At 38.4% G+C, this 17,482-nt stretch overlaps 1 protein-coding gene across 2 annotated transcripts in view; it reads right to left on the bottom strand.

Annotated features, from left to right (window-relative positions):
- Positions 1 to 17,482, bottom strand: part of FGL1 (fibrinogen like 1) — a 52,401-nt gene that overhangs the window by 26,543 nt on the left and 8,376 nt on the right. Inside the window, exon 1 of one of the 2 annotated variants that reach the window (XM_053216345.1) lies at positions 2,015 to 2,163. The exons of the other annotated variant lie outside the window; for it this stretch is intronic. The gene's annotated coding sequence lies outside the window, so the exon portion shown is untranslated. Of the gene's footprint in view, positions 1 to 2,014; positions 2,164 to 17,482 lie in introns of those variants that run through there. 2 annotated transcript variants of the gene reach the window in all.

Genomic DNA, 17,482 nt, shown 5'->3' with positions numbered 1-17,482 from the left:
ATCCCTTGGTGGGACACAATTCAACTCGGTTCAGGTATTCAACAAAATATTTGTTGAATCAATAGAAGGAAAGTTATGAACTGAAGTTAGAATTTTAGAACTTCCCAGCGTCTGTTATTGTAATCTTACAGTTTCTTATTAGACACCAAATTCTTTTTGTTTGTTGAATTTGTTAGCTGTCCCTATCAGATTCCCTCTGCTGTCTCCTGTCTTTTAGTGGTGATTAGGAACGTTTCATAATGTTCTTTGGCTTTTGTAAAGTTTGTTTGATTTGCAAATATGACATTGGGGTGTGTGCTAGCTTATATTGTTTTAAAAAGAGATATTTGAATTTATAAAATCCCAAGAAAAAATAAATAACTGAAAACTTAAAGCTTGATGTATTTAAAATTTGACTATCTTAATAGGCTAAAGCTACTATCGTACCTATCTCATAACAAGTTATTAGTTTGACTCATATTTTTCAATTGGTAATAAATATCAGGCAGAATTACAACAGCTATGCTGCTATTTTCTTTAAAACCTCATTTGTACCTTTACGGTTATTTATCACTTAATTTTTAAACTTGTCATAAAGTTCAAGTTTTAAAAAGTAAACAAGTACCCTTCCACATGATGGAAATTTCTGTAATCATTTGCAGAGTCATAAATATGTAAAGGTTGTTTTTTTTTGTTTTGTTTTTGTTTTTTTTTTTGAGAGAGAGAGAGAGAGAGAAAGAGAGGGCACACACACGTGCAAGCAGGGGAGAGGCCAAGGGAGAGAGAGAGAAAATCCCAAGCAGGCTCCACACCCAGTGCAAAGCCCAATGCAGGGCTCGATCCCACGAACTGGGGTCATAACCTGAACCAAAATCAAGAGTCAAACGCTGAACTGACTGGTGCCCCAAACATATTTTTTAAAGTCGTTATATTAATTTGATCATATTTAGAATAATTCAATATGCCAAGTCATCTAAAATTCCTCAGTGCCCTCGCTGTAATAGTAAACATATTCCACAATGTTGAAGAAATTCTTAGGTATTAGGTATTTCAAATGCTTTGGAGGTCTAGTCTCTATAATTCATAGAGTAAACCATTATTATTTTACAAATCTGGCTTAAGATAAAATTGTATCAGATTATTTAATTCCTCACTGTACATTTGTATTTTTTATGTGTTTGCTTTGGGCTATTTCAAAACTTTAAAGTTTTATAAAACTAAAATAGTTATCAAATGGCTCTTCTTTGACATACTGTGTTATTTGATATAAATTATTCTAAATCTCTAAAGCCCAATTTCTTCCCCACTAAAATTTTTTTTTAAGTTAGTTGACAGTGGATTAGATTTAAAGGCAAAAATGTTAAGTTTGGAACTGAAAAGTTATACAGCTGGTACATAACTTTTATAAACAAAATTATGAAACAAAAGTGCATATTAATGTATTTTTTAAATGAAAGGATACAAGATAAAAGAAATAAAAAGAAGAAAGAGCTATTGAAGGAAGCATGGTTAGTAAGTTACCATTCACAAATGGACTGCACCCTTAATGGAAGACAGTTACTTAAAAATTCAGCCATAAACACAGACTTAGAGACTCCTTTAGGCTATTTTTTTTTCCTTTTTCTGAAAATGGCACATAACAATATCTTTGTTATTTATCTTAAGGATTACTCTCAGTAAAAACCTTAGAAAGCTAAATAAGTTAGATTCCCAAAAGGTAGAAATAAAAGCATTTCTGAAGATTTTACTTCTGAAATGGAAATTGTAACATAACCTATTTTCTTTTCCATCTTGCATATTAAAAACTGCAAATTCTATTATTTACATCAAAGTCCCATCCAATTCATTCAAAATGTGCTGGGAATGGAAAGGAGATATAATCCTAAATTTATTTTCCAAGTTGCAAAGGTAGGCTTCTCTCTAGTTAACGTGGCCTAAGAGCCCACGGTTGTTTCTTGAGTTATGCTTAATGTCATACCTATGAAGTCAATTAGCATTATTACAATTATGTCAAAAATACAGAGATGTTAAATACCTTGCCTGAAGTCAAAAATGAGTCAGAGACACAGCTCAGGCTAGATCCAGCCACTCTGCCTCCCAGGGTCCTCTAACTGCATTCAGATTTTGTAATTGCTTCTCTGTTATTTGACTAGAAATAGGGACAATGTTGATTCTGGCTTTACTCTGGAAACAAATATATGAGGAAATCAGTTTAACTGGAAGGAAAGCTAAAAAAGTAGATTCAATGACAAATTGCAGTATTCTGATCTTTTCCTTTTTTTCTCCTATTAGTAAGAATTTTTATGAAAGAGCTAATAATAGATCATTAGGAAAATACATCTCTGGTTTTGTTTTTTTTTTTTTTCCAGCTCTTATTTTTGTGCTCATCCACAGAATTTTTGTACTTGAACTTTGATAATGCTCAGCTGTAGATGAAGGAAAACCAAAGTTCAGTTGAAGCTTTGCTTTATAGTACTAATGATAAAAAAGTTTTACCTATAAAGGTATGGATTAAAATGTCATTTCAACTACAATATGGAGAGAAGCCCAATTTCTCTTAGTTATAAAAAATGTGGCAAGCTAATAATTGCCAAGATGAAATACTCAGTTTAGTTAATCTTTAAGAAAAGCAAAATTCTCGGGGTGCCTGGGTGGCTCAGTCAGTTAAGTGTCTGACTTTAGCTCAGGTCATGATCTCAAAGTTCATGGGTTTGAGCCCCACATTGGGCTCTGTGCTGACAGCTCAGAGCCTGAAGCCTGCTTTGGATTCTGTCTCCCTCTCTCTGCCCCGCCTCCACTAGTACTGTGTGTGTGTCTCTCTCTCAAAAATAAATAAACATTAAAAAAAATTTCCTTAATTAGAAAAAAAAAATTCCCTGAGGTGCAAAATTGTGAAATTTATCTGGAAACATCAGTTAAAATCTGAACAAGTTGTTCCTGTTGTTTTAAACTCTAGAGGAGTTTTGAACGTGTAACAGGCAACTTGTGAGCTCCCCTGGTTGAGTAATGGTTTCAGACTGGAAATCCAGGTTCATCATTTCTTTCTTCATTCTGATGTAACTCAAGCTGTTGTTTGCTATTTGTTCTGTGATCCCTATTTATTAACTCAGATTCCAGTAAAATGCGGAAGTTGTGTTTTCTTTCTGTTCTTGGTTGTTTTCTACCGTCAAGTTTTACCAACGTTTAACCTGTCCTTTGAACATTTTCCTGTCATTCACTCAGAAATTTTAAGCTTATCTAGAAAAAGCTAATCCTGATGACTCATTGGAAAGAAAACCAGTTAGGTTGAAGTTGAGGGGGAAACAGGATACATGATCCCCAAATATGCCACTTTGGCATGGGGCTTATTTCGAGCTGAAGACAGTCAAACCCAACAGACTCTAGGAGAGCTGTTTGCCTTCCCTTTTACTGCTTAAAAGAATTTAAATAGAGAATCTGTACCAGGAAGGAGTTACTACCAAAGATAACCTTTTATCAGAAAGACATTGGCAAACATTTGTTTACCAAACATTTGCTCTACTCATCTTCCTGTGACTTTTTCTTCTTCCCTTGTAAAGCCCCAAACCTCTACCAGAGTCTCCTTAGCTCATCCTGGCATATGAGCTTCAACTGTCTGACTGCCTTTTGAGTCTCTGTCTTTGGGACTTTCATAAGCACAAAATTTGTTCCTGTCCTATTAATCTGTCTTATGTTAATTTAGTTATTAGACTAGTCAAAGAACATGGAGGGGAAGAAGGGAAAAGTTTTCCCTCCTGATGAAGTGATGTATGCCCACAGAAATGGAGGTTATACATTCATAATTGTAGAGAATTCAAGTTGCTGACATTAAATGTTAAAAGCAAAAGTATGGGATTATTTGGCTGATTTGATAATTACCTCAATGGTAAAAGAAATATTTTGAAATGCAAACCTATTTTTTCCTTCTTGTATTCCTTTTGCCTTCTCCCCAGCCAGGCATTTAATTAACCTTGTGCTCCCTTCTTCAGAAGCGGGAATAACCATGACAATGAGTCTCACTTATGTGCCAGACATGGTAAATATATCATAACTCATTCAGCCACAACAGTCCTATGAGCAGACATTGTTACTATCTCCATTTGACAAATGAAGAAACCGAGGCACAAAGGCTTAAGTAATTTGCCCAAGGTAACATAAGTAGCACAATGTAGAGCCAGGATTCAAAGTCAGTTGCGCTGAGAATCTGTGCTCTTCACCATTAAAGATGGATACTGCTGTCTTCTGAAGACTTAGCCAGATTCATTGCCTTGGGAAAAACCTGGAAAAAGCGAATTAGACACTAAGGACAGAATCTGGGGATAATGTTGTGTGAAAGCATGCCAGACACTGAGTTTGCTAGGGGCAACATTATTCCTTTCATACACAGATGCATTGCTAGAACATGCAGGAAGAAATGTCAATAGGAAAGGTCAAATCGGTGACCTTGCACAACTGTACCAAAGCTATAAAATGAGAATGAGACCTGAGATCGTTGGCTGATAGAAGTGTGAGAAAATGATTTAAGAGGAGTGGGTTACATTCAGCATTGGAGGAGACAGACCAGAAACAGAAGTATTGGGATGCACACTTTAAGGCACAATCCTTAATGCAGCTTCACTGAAAGATAGTGAGGTTATTAAGGCTTACATCGTAAATGAGCTTATCTAGAAGTTGGATTTTATGCATTTACCCTAAGTGTGATTAGCTTCTCGGCAACTAACTTATGCTCAGCAGTTTCTCAAGAGGTATATAAAACAGAAAAGCTAACACATTAATTTAGAAAAAGAGACTTGCTTAGTAAGATCATCTATTCAGTTATTTGCACGGAAAATTGCAAGAACTGCATTGATATTCAGGCTCTGTCGTGGCTCTCTGAACCTCAACTTTCTCATCTGTAAAATAAAGCTATTAGATCAGCTAGTCCCCTTTGAAATTCCACTTTGAAATCCAGTCCCACTTTGAAATTCTTCTCTTTCGATCATTTGTTATTATCTACAAGGATCCTCCCTAGAGCATAATGAGGATTAAAGTTTTATATCAAAGTTAAGAGAGTTCACAGATAACTAGGCAACATGGATAAATGTATGTAATGAATGAGTCAACTAGGTTGTGTAAATGTATGCAATGGATGAGTCAACTTGGATATAGAGTCCTATGAAATGAGGAACCCCTTCACAGCTCCTCTGCTGCTCTAGGCAGGCAAGGACAAAGCTGTTGTAATTATCTCGTTGGAAAAGCCATATTATTATTTTATTTAGTAAAACTGTTTTAGATGTTTTAAATTGACACATAACATTATATAAGGGAAAACCCATATTATTATGTAAAAAAAAAAAAAAATGTTGCTCTGTTCTTGGCCAACGGCTAATGTTCTGGGACTATGGTGGTGTCTTGAAATGCTGCTCTTGCCACCAGGGAGATTTCAAAATGGATGCAGTGGTTGTGGGGAAAAACTACTTTCTCTTTCCCTAATCTAACTTAGACTCGGACATAAGCCCCTTTCTGAAACCCCAACACAAGCTTTTCAAAGGCTGTGATGTTTGCAAAACAGTTCTGAAACTTGGGGATAATGGAAGGAAATTACAAGGCAGAGAAGGAAAATGTAAACAGGTATATTAACTGGGAGTATTCTCTTCTCCACAGAGATACCCCATGAGCCTTCTCTCATTTAATCCATGGACCCAAACTGCTGCCATGTTGACGGGGCTATATAACCTCCCATGTGCAGAAGTATCCTTGACTATGTCCTACCCCTAACTCTTCTCTTGCTTCATAGGAAGGGGAAAAATTCTATCTTCCCAGCCAATCAAGTCATAAGCATTAGTGATACAGCTATAATCACAGTGAAGAAAACCATTTGTAGGATTACGTAGAGAAATTTTTCTTTTTACATCAACAGTTTCCCTTTCAGAATATAATATGGGCTATACTTTGTATAATAAAAGCTCATTAAAGTGTCACCCACCAAGAAAAAGAAAAGTTTTCTCCCAAAGATATATATGGACCTGCCCCTAGCTAACAAAACATTGTTACCAAAACCTTATTAAATATGGTGGATTGACCACACACTTTTATGTTCTTTCCCCAAACCCTTTCAAAAATGACAGCAAAAAGATAAAAAGGTATAAACCTACAATGGCAATGTAAACAGAAATGATACAACTTATCGGAAGAGGTTTTAAAGGAACCACAAAATTCAAGGGTAACTGTAAAAAACTGAAAATGGGTCAGGGGAGGGATTGGTGAAATAATATAAAAGGTGTATCTGGACCCAGTAGCCCTTACCCATCCCACGTAACTCTTTATTTACTTACCATCTACCACTTGCCCATCTTTTATGCCTATAAAAATCTGATTTGGAAAGTTTCATTTGGGGATATCAGGAACATTGAAAGGCAGGAGCCATAAATAGAGATATTAAATGAAAACACGCATAGAACGAGTGTGCCCAACCACCTTTTCCAAACCATATTGCTGTCAGACCACCTTATATTTCTTGGAAGGAGACAAGAATTTTTCTTGAGAGAAATGGAATTGCCCCATAGAAAAAAATTTAATAATAGTAAAATATAGTAGTTCCTTCTAAAGATATGCCAGCTCACCACTAGATTATATATTAAAGCTCAATCGTCCACAAACTCTACCCACAAACATAAAGCTAGCTTTTAGTAAACTTTTTTGGTGCTTCACATAGAGACAACCAAGGATCACCAAACATTTGAAGAATTAATTTCTCCAATATGAAAAACAGACATTAAGATCAATGGTGGGGGAAGAAGGAACCAAGGAACACCGAATATTGAGGGTCCACTATGTGCCAGGCAGTGTTCTAGATGCTGGGGAAACTGCAATGAACAAAACTGACAAGTCTTTGCCCTTATAGAGCTTACATTCTAGCCAAGATGGGGAAGTAAACATTTAACAAAATAAATAGATTATACAATATGTTAGAAAGTGGTGTCTATCATATTCTGTGAAGAAAAATGAGTCAAGGGAGAGGGCTAATGAGTGGATGGGGAAAAAAGATGAAAATTTAAATAGAGTGGGTTAGAGAAGGCTCCACTGAGATGGCATTTGAGCAAAGTCTTAAAAGTAACGCATGGGGATACCTGGGGGCAGGGGGAAGGAGAAAGGAGTCCAGGCAGAGACCAGCTAGTGCAAAGGGTATGAGGGGGACTGAGCAATAGCGGTATTACTGCTATAAGAGGAAGTGGGGTAGGGGCGCCAGGGTGGCTCAGTTGTTTGAGCGGACACCTTCAGCTCAGGTCATGATCTCTTGGTTCATGAGTTTGAACCTTGCATCAGGCTCTGTGCTATAACAGCTCAGAGCCTGGAGCCTGCTTTGGATTCTGTATCTTCCTCTCTTACTGCCCTCTCTCTCTCTGTCTTTCTCTCTCAAAAATAAATAAGCATTAACAAAAAATTAAAAATAAATAAGTGAACATTAAAAAAAAGAGGAAGTAGGGTAAACAAAAAGTTTTATTTTGTTAAGGTGGGGAATGTTTGCATGACAATGCCCCAAACTATATTTAGTATTATCTGAGAAGTAAGGAACAATAAGAAAATGTTGTTTTTTTTAAAGGAAAAAATTAGCCCAGAGCAGAAAGAATAGCAAAGAAATTAGTTAGAATTAAAAACCAAAACAAAAACTTAACTGATGGATTAGAATATATATTCAAGGAAACCTTCCAGAAAGCAGAATAAAAAGACAATGGTATGAAAAGCAGGAAAAGATAAGAAAATCAGGTTTTATTTTGGGAGTCAAGCATGCGTCAAATAGAACTTTCAAAAAGGACACAGCAAAAAATGGACAGCAAATTATCAAGGAAACAATAAAAAAATAATTCCCAGCAATGAAAGAGATGAAGTTGAAAGGACTATTCAGTGCCCAGCACAATGAATTAAAAAAAAAAAAAAAGTCTAAAAACACCCACCCACTCCTCGGGCTTATCATAATGGAATTTTGAACAGTGATAGTGAAAAGCGGCAAGCTTCCAGAAGGAATGAAATCACCTAAAAAGAAGCAAGACTCATTGGGTGCCTGGGTGGCTCAGTCGGTTAAGTGTCTGACTTCAGCTCAGGTCATGATCCCGTGGTTTGTGAGTTTGAGCCCCACAATGTGCTCTGTGCTGACAGCTCAGAGCCTGGAGCCTGCTTTGGATTCTGTGTCTCCCTCTCTCTCTCTGCCCCTCCCCTGCTCACACTCTGTTTCTCTCTCTCAAAAATAAATAAACATTAAAAAAAAAGATAAAGAAAGAACTGAAACTCAGATTACTATCATGCTTCTCCACAGAAAGAATGCCTTAAAACTCCAAGGGAATTTCTATTTTCCAAATCACGACTCTACACAGCCAAGTTAGCAATGAAGTGTGACAATAGAAGAAAGACAATTCAGACAAGCAAAAACTAAAAAAGAAATTACCTTTACGTGGTCTTTCTGAGAAAGACTCTGACAACATGATCTAGAAAGATAAGTGCAAATGTCAATCAAGAGCAAGACAAAGAAAAGCAACCAAGAAAAAGTGGGGGCGTTGTAATGTATCAGCTTGGCTAGGCTAAACTACATTTCCCAGAATTCCCTTTCCCTTGTTTCCCAAGGGTCAACCACACTTGAGATTCTTATGGTAGATTTGGAGGTCAGGAACAAGGCAGCCATCTTTGTGGCTTTCATGTGCTGTTGTCTATCTGTTGGCTCATCCTGTTGGCCTAAGATTTTGGTCAGGCCTACAGCTGCTCTGCCTTGCCCTGGATCATGGATTCAGCTCATGGTAAAGGGTTCAGGCCCACATCACCAAGGTCAGAGGTAACAAGAACTGATACAGATTTCAGTCCACCCTCCTGCTTCCCTTACAGCCAGCCATCTAGCCTTCTCACTTACTTGCCCTGCATACTTTGAGCTCCAGCATCATATGTGAAGAAAAGGGACTGTTTAAAGACTGCTTCACCAGTCCCCACAATTGCATAAAGTCATTCCTTATATGTCCTAGAGGCTCTGCTTTTCTGACTGACACAGGATCCCAAACAGGAAAAACAAATCTCTGAGAAGGAATTTTCCAAATGCAGTTTTTCCTAGAGTACTCAATCTCAGAATCCTGTTTTATTTTTTGCTCAGATCTGGACTGCTCACTCCCTACACCTGCTATATGAATCGTGTGAAAAGTAATATTGGTGGAAATTGGATAGGTTGCCCCAACTGTGTAGCTTCAGATGGCACAGTATCCTCCCCTGCATACCAGTTGGAATGAAATACTTATTTGCTATTCTTCTTTTCAGAGGATCCTTGTCTACCTGAAATTTTTTCCCTCTGGTATCTAACCAACTTTAAATTGATTCCCTAACAGAGCAAAGTGCAGAAGATGTTTTCTTCTTCAGTTTTTTTTTCCCTGCAAAGAATGGAAAGACCTCGGGCTAAGGAATGTTTTGCTTTCGATGTGTATGCAAGAACTTCAGAATTGCTTATATTTTATGCCTCTGGAGAATTACATCTTTCTTATTAAAGAATTTCCCCACAAGATCACATGCCATTAAAAAAACTTGCACCCAAATAAATGTTTAATTCTAATAGAAAACAGATTTTTTACACTTAACACATGAAGAAGAAATTCAGCTATTGTGTAAAAATATGTAGGGGAAGAAAGAAATCGCAAGTTCATGTTAAGTAAAATCACATTTTAAAGTATGCCTTTGCACATAAAAGAGATGGGCAGTAATGCAAGATCTTCCCTCATTCTCCTCCACAGTATGACTTCTCTGTTTTCTTTGATAAATTTGCTATAAATCTCTTTATTCATACATGTAAATCCACTCTCCATGTGTGCTTTCTCCCCTCCAGGTTTTAGGTTCTTTAAATATAACCTATTAAAACATTGTCCAACTAATTGGAAAACACATGATGATTCATACTTTTATGACCCCATCTTAAAGTAGAATTCCCAGGGTTGTTAACTATTCTGACAAAATTTCTGAATACTAGCAGAGAATTTAAAAATATACATTTGACAAAAATGTATTTGTATGCTTGAATTAAAAATTTGTCCTTATTTTTTATTCATCTTTTATTATTTTTTATTTCTTAGAAAAAATAAGACCACTTAAATACAAGGAGCTGAGATATAGCTCCTTGCTTTGATTTCAAAATAACTGTACATTTGCTGAGGAAAAAGAAAAGTTCATTGTGCACAATTACACACACACTCCGATTCATTTTTTTGGTTAGCTCACAAATGACATTACAGTGAACTTATTCTTTGGCATGTATGTTTGAGACCAGAAATTGGCATATTAAACTTGAAAAATTTTACACTTATAAAGTTTACATTTATGCTTTGATTACCAATAACTAGGACTACATCAAAAAACAAAGGATAGGGACCTACTCACATGTGCATGACACAAGAGTATATACTCAAGTGATTCTCCAAGATTGAGGTGTTTTTTTCCTGCTTCCCCTTTAGAGATATTGAGGGAAAATTCTAGAACCTTTAGAGTAGACCCTTAGTCCCTAGCTGCAGCAATCAAAGATTATGAAATATTAAGGGCCAATTTCAGAGTAACTCACTTACATTGGCTTTTTAAAAAAAATTTGTTTTTGTTTGCAAGCTAAAGAAATGAGCTTCATCCAGCCATCTGGAATAAAAAAAAATAATTGGATTTATTAGAGGGATGCTGAGGTAAGTAATAGAATCAATGACAGACTGCCACAAACATGCCAAGGGAAGGCAGAATTAGGACAGCTATAAAAACCCCAGTAAGAGGAGTTCTTCAATTTATTCGTAGAAGGCAGCCCTTAAAATGTTTTAGTTTCAATCGGAAATTTAGCCCCTGTGTCTTTCTGTACAAATTCTACATCCCTAGGAGAGAGAATCCAATTAGCCAGTCGTCTACATTTCAGTGTGCACGCAGACATATGGCGCCTACATGTCCGGGCCACACCTCTGCTCTCTTGCCCACAAAGGATAGATCCAGGTGTAGAGATTCTCGCAAAATATAATTACTGTGGTAACTTTTGTACGTAAGGAAGGCTCCCAGTGTGTACCATTCTCCTACTACCCAATCAGGGAATTTGGAGTAAAGAAAGGAGGATCTATCCAGTTTTGTAGAAGATTGTCTCATTCAATAAAGATGCCTGACAAACCTAAAATCTCATGTCCTATGACTATTTTCGCCAATGAATCAATCACATTAGATGCGTCCTTTTACTGAGAGTAAATATATGTATATGTGTGTGTATTTATATGAATGCGTGTATGTATGTTCCAGTCCTCTCCTTTATTTGCCTATTCCAGGAATTTCTATGTACCCCCTCTGAATGAAATAGGACTCCCCTGGGGACCTGTCCTTCCCCCAACCCCATCCACCTTGACTACATGTTTTCCTATGTGTTTTCTTGTCTTACATTGTGCATCACTATATTGTATACTGGACTCTCTCTCCTAAGAGAGGTTACAGACTTGTTTTCTTATTTCTATACCCACAGCATCAAGCATACACATACTATATGACAGAAACTCAGGAATATTTATTATTCATGGAACAATAAAATTCCATATCTGTAGCAGCATGAAGTATAAATATTCACACTTGATTTCAAACTTGGTAACTGATATGCGGTGCTTACTGTAGGGCCTAATACACAGAAGAAATGCAATAAATTTTAATTTCCTTCTATCTTGAAACAAGATCAGGACGGCAATTTCATTGATTGAGGGTGAGGCAGCAATATATACACACAGATAACTAATAAATAGTTTTATAAAGATATTGCTTTATAAAGGTGCCTGGGTGGCTCAGTCAGTTAAGCGTCCGACTTGGGCTCAGGTCATGATCTCACAGTTTGTGAGTTCGAGCTCTGTGTCAGGCTCTGTGTTGACAGCTCAGAGCCTGGGGCCTGCTTCGGATTCTGTGACTCCCTCTCTCTCTCTCTGCCTCTATCCTACTCGCTCTCTCTCTCAAAAATAAATAAAAACATTTAAAAATTTTGAAAAAAAAGATGTTGCTTTATATAAGGGAAGGAAGAAAATTATTTTTAATAATCTACATATTATTTGTGAGTGGAAAAGCAGTGAGTATAGATGGAAACAACACCCTGCTCCTAAAATCACTTGCTAACACTGCCCAACCCATTCGCACTTTCAACAGAACAAGAATCTCACATTCCAGTAGAGAAATGTAACAGTAACCTTGGCTTTAATCGGTGAGGAAAGAGCTTGTGGAGCATGACATTGCTACGAAGAAAAACTTGAAAAGTTAGATAAAATTTTAAAACAACTAGTTGGATTGATTAGAGGGATACTGAGGTATCATCAGTATGAAGGCATCTGGGAGTTACCACCCCAGCCAGGACTTGAGGGACAAGATTGTGTAGAGAAGAAAACTACCCTTACTCACAGCACAACAAATGTAAACTACTTTCTTTCCTTTTAATGAACTATTCATCAAAGCAAAAAAAATACGAAAAAGTGCACAAATAATTAGCATAAGTTTCATGAATTTTTTCAAACTGACTTTCCCTGGAGTGTGGACATGCTGCTGATCGATTTTTTTGTTATTAGTTTTTGTGTTATTTGAAAACATTTTTGGGGCGCCTGGGTGGCTCAGTCGGTTAAGCGTCCGACTTCAGCTCAGGTCACAATCTCGCAGTCCGTGAGTTCAGCCCTGCGTCGGACTCTGGGCTGATGGCTCCAGAGCCTGGAGCCTACTTCCGATTCTGTGACTCCCTCTCTCTCTGCCCCTCCCCCGTTCATGCTGTCTCTCTCTGTCTCAAAAATAAATAAATGTTAAAAAAAAAAATTAAAAAAAAAACAAACATTTTTGCCTTAGATTCTGAAAGGTGTTTTGTTGCATGTAGCATTCTGATTGCTCCACTTTTCCCACACTTATATTGCTTCCAACAGGAAATGCACTATTATTCTTGTTCCTTTGTATACCTTTTTCTCTTCCTGTTTTCAAAGGAACTTCATTTGCCCATTCAGGTTAATGTTCTCCAGGAATGTGACTCTGAGCGTTTTGTGCCCGGGGTGTTTATGAGGAGACTGTGAACACTCCCTGTGGAAGGGAGTGGAAGGGAAAAGGACTGGCGAAAGAGAGAACCTATGTGGAGGTAATATGGCCCATCAGAATGACAACGGTCCATTAGAGGTATCCTGCTTTGGGCCCAAACGGTTGGGCCTTTCCCCCACTGCTGGAGTGACCATTACGTGTGGGCTGCCCCAGGAGGGGGAGAGACCCCGGAAGGAGGTGGGTGTCTGAGAGGATCCCCGAGTACAACACCAAGCCATGGGACAGCAAATCTTCCCATGAAGGGCAGGGATCTGTACTGTCACCATTTGCAGTACATCTGTGGGCACAATCACAGGAATTATTCATTGGCTTTGGGGAGAAAAGCAGAGTCCAGATGCCCTAAAGAGAGCCTATTGCTGTGTTTCTTGGGGACACAGTGAGAAAGACTATTGCCTTTTTAACAAATCATGATAAAATATACATAGCATAGAATTTACCATTTTAACCATTTTTTCCACTTTAACTGTTTGTCAGTGTATAGGTCGGTGGCATTAGTACACTTACAATGTTGTACAACCATCACCACCATCCATCTCTAGAATTGTTTCACCTTCCTGAACTGAAAATCTGTCCCTATTAAATATTAACTCCCGTTCCTCCCTCACCTTGACACTGGCAGCCTCATTCGACTGTCTCTATGAATTTGACTGCGCTAGGTACCTCACACAAGAGGAATCATTCTGTACGTGCCCTTCTGCGTCTAATTTTACTTTGCACAACGTCTTGCAGGTTCATCCAAGCTGTAGCATGTGCCAGAATGTCCTTTCTTTTTAGGATGAATACCATTCCATTGTATGTAGAGGCCACATTTCGTCTGTTCATCCATCAGTGGACATTTGAATTATTTCCACCTTTTAGCTATTGTTAATCATGCTGCTATGAACACTGGTGTACAAATACGCCAGTTGCCTTGTAATTATTTTGAATGACTACTAAAGAATAAAAGAGAACAAGAGGCCAAAATAGGAGCCGTGAACTTCAACTGGTGAGATCCAATGTCAGATTTTGAGTATTTATTCAATCATGCAGGCTAAGTGAGAAATGAAAACCGGTTTGCAAAGCAGGTAAATGTCTCAAAATGATTTGTTCAGCTTCTAAAAGAAATTGAGTCCCCCCCACACAAAAAGATCTGAACCATCTCATGTTCCCTGCACCCCAGCCAAACTGGATACATGCCATTTCCCAAACACAAGCTGTACTTTCTGTTTCTGTGCCTTTGCCCATGCTGCTCACTCAGCCTGCAGAAAGATTTTCTCGTAGGATTCGTCATATAGGCAACTCTGACCTGCAGTTCCAAACACAGCAAAATGCTAATAACTATTTTCCTGTTCTAAGGTAATTTCATTTAACATCATTTTATTCCACTACTAAAGCCTATTTCAATGTATTCCTGTATTTTTCAGTTTGTCCCTTAAATATTATACATATTGTAGCCAAGGATTCTTGCTCATTCTAGATTATAAGGTTCTTATGGTTATACACTTATCAGTGACCAGTCCCGTGTCATCTGCTGTCAGTAGGCAGCCCCAGCCAACAGCCCTGTCTGGTTACCTGATAAGATTTGCAGTTGACATTTGCTATTCTTTTGTCTCCTGGCTTCTGATCCTCCTTTCTAATAGCAGTTCTATTTCTAGTTGGGGCTTCTCCATAACTTTTGGGGAAAATAATTCAGCAGTTCCATGGCAGGAGCTGAAGGGTCTAAGTCTTTTCTCACCCCAACAGGGGCGCTGGTGGGAAGTTAGATGAGCAAGTTCAGTGCTCTCTCCAGAGAATCTGCATCTTTAAGAAAAGACACAAGGAAGGTCATTCATACCAGAAAGAGCAGAAGAAGCAGTATACTGGCCAGACCGTTCAGGTTATGACATGGTTGCTCTGCTCCTTGCTTTCTGCTACTTGCTTGTTTTTCCATGGTTCACTTTTTTTTTTTTTTAATTTTTAAATGTTCATTTTTGAGAGAGAGAGAGATAGAGCGTGAGCAAGGGAGGGGCAGAGTGAGAGGGAGACACAGAATCTGAAGCAGGCTCCAGGGTCTGAGCTGACAGCACAGAGCCCGATGCGGGGCTCAAACTCACGAATGGCAAGATCATGACCTAAGCCAAAGTCAGATGCTTAACCGACCGAACCACCCAGGCACCCCTCCATAATTCCCTTAATTCCTGTTCATTCTGAAGTCTGAAGTACAGATGACTTCTGATTCTGTAAGTCCCACATTCTCCAGTAATTACAATAAATTCACTTCTGCCTAAATTAGCCAGCCAGAAACCAATAGAGAACTGATACATTATTACCTCCTTGTTCCTATTCCTCTCTCAACTTCCTGTCCCGCCCTGGCTGATATCTACTTTTTAAAATGTAGATATATATAGATTTTTACACAACATATATGTAGATGAAAATGTAACTTTAGATATAAACAAAGGAGTAGATGAAGGAGTAGACATGGACAATATCTATCTATCCCCCCAAATGAAGGGTCAGATTCAGAAACAATGGAAGTAAAGGCAAGTGATACATGTTGACAGCTTTCTGCTGCTTCCACAGATCTCTATTCAGGAGGTTCTTATTCTAGATTCCTCATCTGAAGATACAGCACGATGGATATGGAAACAGACCTAGAAACAAAACGAATAACTTGTATTTTGGCAATGGCATGTACTCCATTTGGAAAAAAATTAGCAAAAGTGGTAAAGTACGATTTGGCTGAAAAAAAAGCCCCAGACCTGGCATCAGAAAGCCTGGGATAATGTTCTAACTCACAATCTATTGAAATTGGGGTTCCCCAAAAGCAGAGCATGACACAAAGATTGGGATGCAAGTAGTTTATTTGAGCGGTGATTCCAGGAAGCATAAGTGAGGGAGTAGTGAAGTGAATTGGAACTGGGAGGAGGGAGCGCCTTGTGAGTGGGCTACAGCCTTAGACAAATGGGGCATCTGAGAGAGGCACGTCAGAATTTCCTCCTCTTGACCCGTGGGGTATGTATCTACCAATTCTAGACTCCTACTGCTTGGGATTTGCTTCTGGAAGTATTGATCCCTCTTGTTTTAGTCTATTCCTTCCACCTGGGCTCTGAATTCCAGCCCCTCATTTCTTCTTGAGAACTGCATTTTTTTTAAGTTTATTTATTTGTGGGGGTGGAGAGAATGAGTCAGGGAGGGGCAGAAAGAGAGGGGAACAGAAGATCCAGAGCAGGTTCTGCGCTGACAGCAGAAAGCCTGATGCGGGGCTCGAACTCATGAACTGTAACATCATGACCTGAGCTGAAGTCGGATACTCAACTGACTGAGCCACCCAGGCGCCCCTAAGAACTGCATTTCTTTAATTACCTTCCCCTTTCTCATTTTTAAGGTCACCCTCTCCTTTCAGAGTCTTGTCCCTCTTCAACCTTATAAATAAGCTTAATTCTTCTAAACCCTAGGAAATGAAAACTTGCCTTATTCCTGCCTCTAGCTACCCTCTGATTTCTCTTTCCCCTTCAACCAAGCTTTGTAATGAGGGCAATCTACACTTATTCTACACTCACGACTCCATGGTCTCACTTCCTATTAATTTCTCAGCCAAAGCCAGTGACATGTGACCCTTCACTTGGCTGCAACTGCTTGTAACGAGGCCACACGTTTCCTCATAGTAGTTTCTCATTGATTCTCAGACTGTTCCTTCTTCCTCAAAACTTATTCTTCCATACACTTTCATGAAATGCCTGTTAGTTTTCTGGGTGTCCTCCAAGTTGTTCATCTTTTCTTTGTGGAGTCTTCTTCCTCTGCTAGAATGTTAGTGTTTAGCAATTCCCAAATATTTAACTCCAACTCTTACTTGTCTCTGTAGCTCCAGAAGTGTTTGTCCAGTAGCCCCCTAGCTTTCAACTAAACTCTTTGCAGTGTCTTCCTCTTCCCTGCCCCTCTTTCCTTGGAGAGAACATAAGGAGTTGGTGAACCAGTATTTATTCACTTACCCAGTTTCAAAGCTTGGCATTATCAGACACCATTCCTGTCTCTCATCCTTTATTTCTTTTGCCAATCAGTCCTGTTGATTGTATTTTCTAAATGCCAAACTCTCTTCATCAGGCCAATGACACCTTAATTTATGTCCTTATCACCTTAGCATAATCTTCTGGTACTTTCTACCTGATCAAACTACTTCCAGTTTCTTTCCCATGCAGACCATCTCCTATAAACAACAATAGAAGTTATCTTTATAAAAACAAGTGTGACCACAATACCCCTCTACTTAAAAAGTCTTGGTGATGCTCCATAGTAAGACAAAATCCAGTTTCCTTCCTGTGGTGATCCAGCCTCAGTGTCAGTATCTTGACATAGTCATGTAGTCCCTATGGTTAAAACCATCATGACTCGGCCAACTGAGTATGGTGTGAATGTTTTGAAATCTATGCTAAAATGGGAGTGCAGGATGGGATTCTGAAAACATGGAGGCCCAAGTCAATATTAGCAC

Source organism: Acinonyx jubatus, chromosome B1 (genome assembly GCF_027475565.1).
Source record: "Acinonyx jubatus isolate Ajub_Pintada_27869175 chromosome B1, VMU_Ajub_asm_v1.0, whole genome shotgun sequence".
Classification (NCBI taxonomy): Eukaryota; Metazoa; Chordata; class Mammalia; order Carnivora; family Felidae; genus Acinonyx; species Acinonyx jubatus.
Note: the sequence above shows the minus strand (reverse complement) of the source record. Positions and strands in the feature narration are given on the sequence as shown.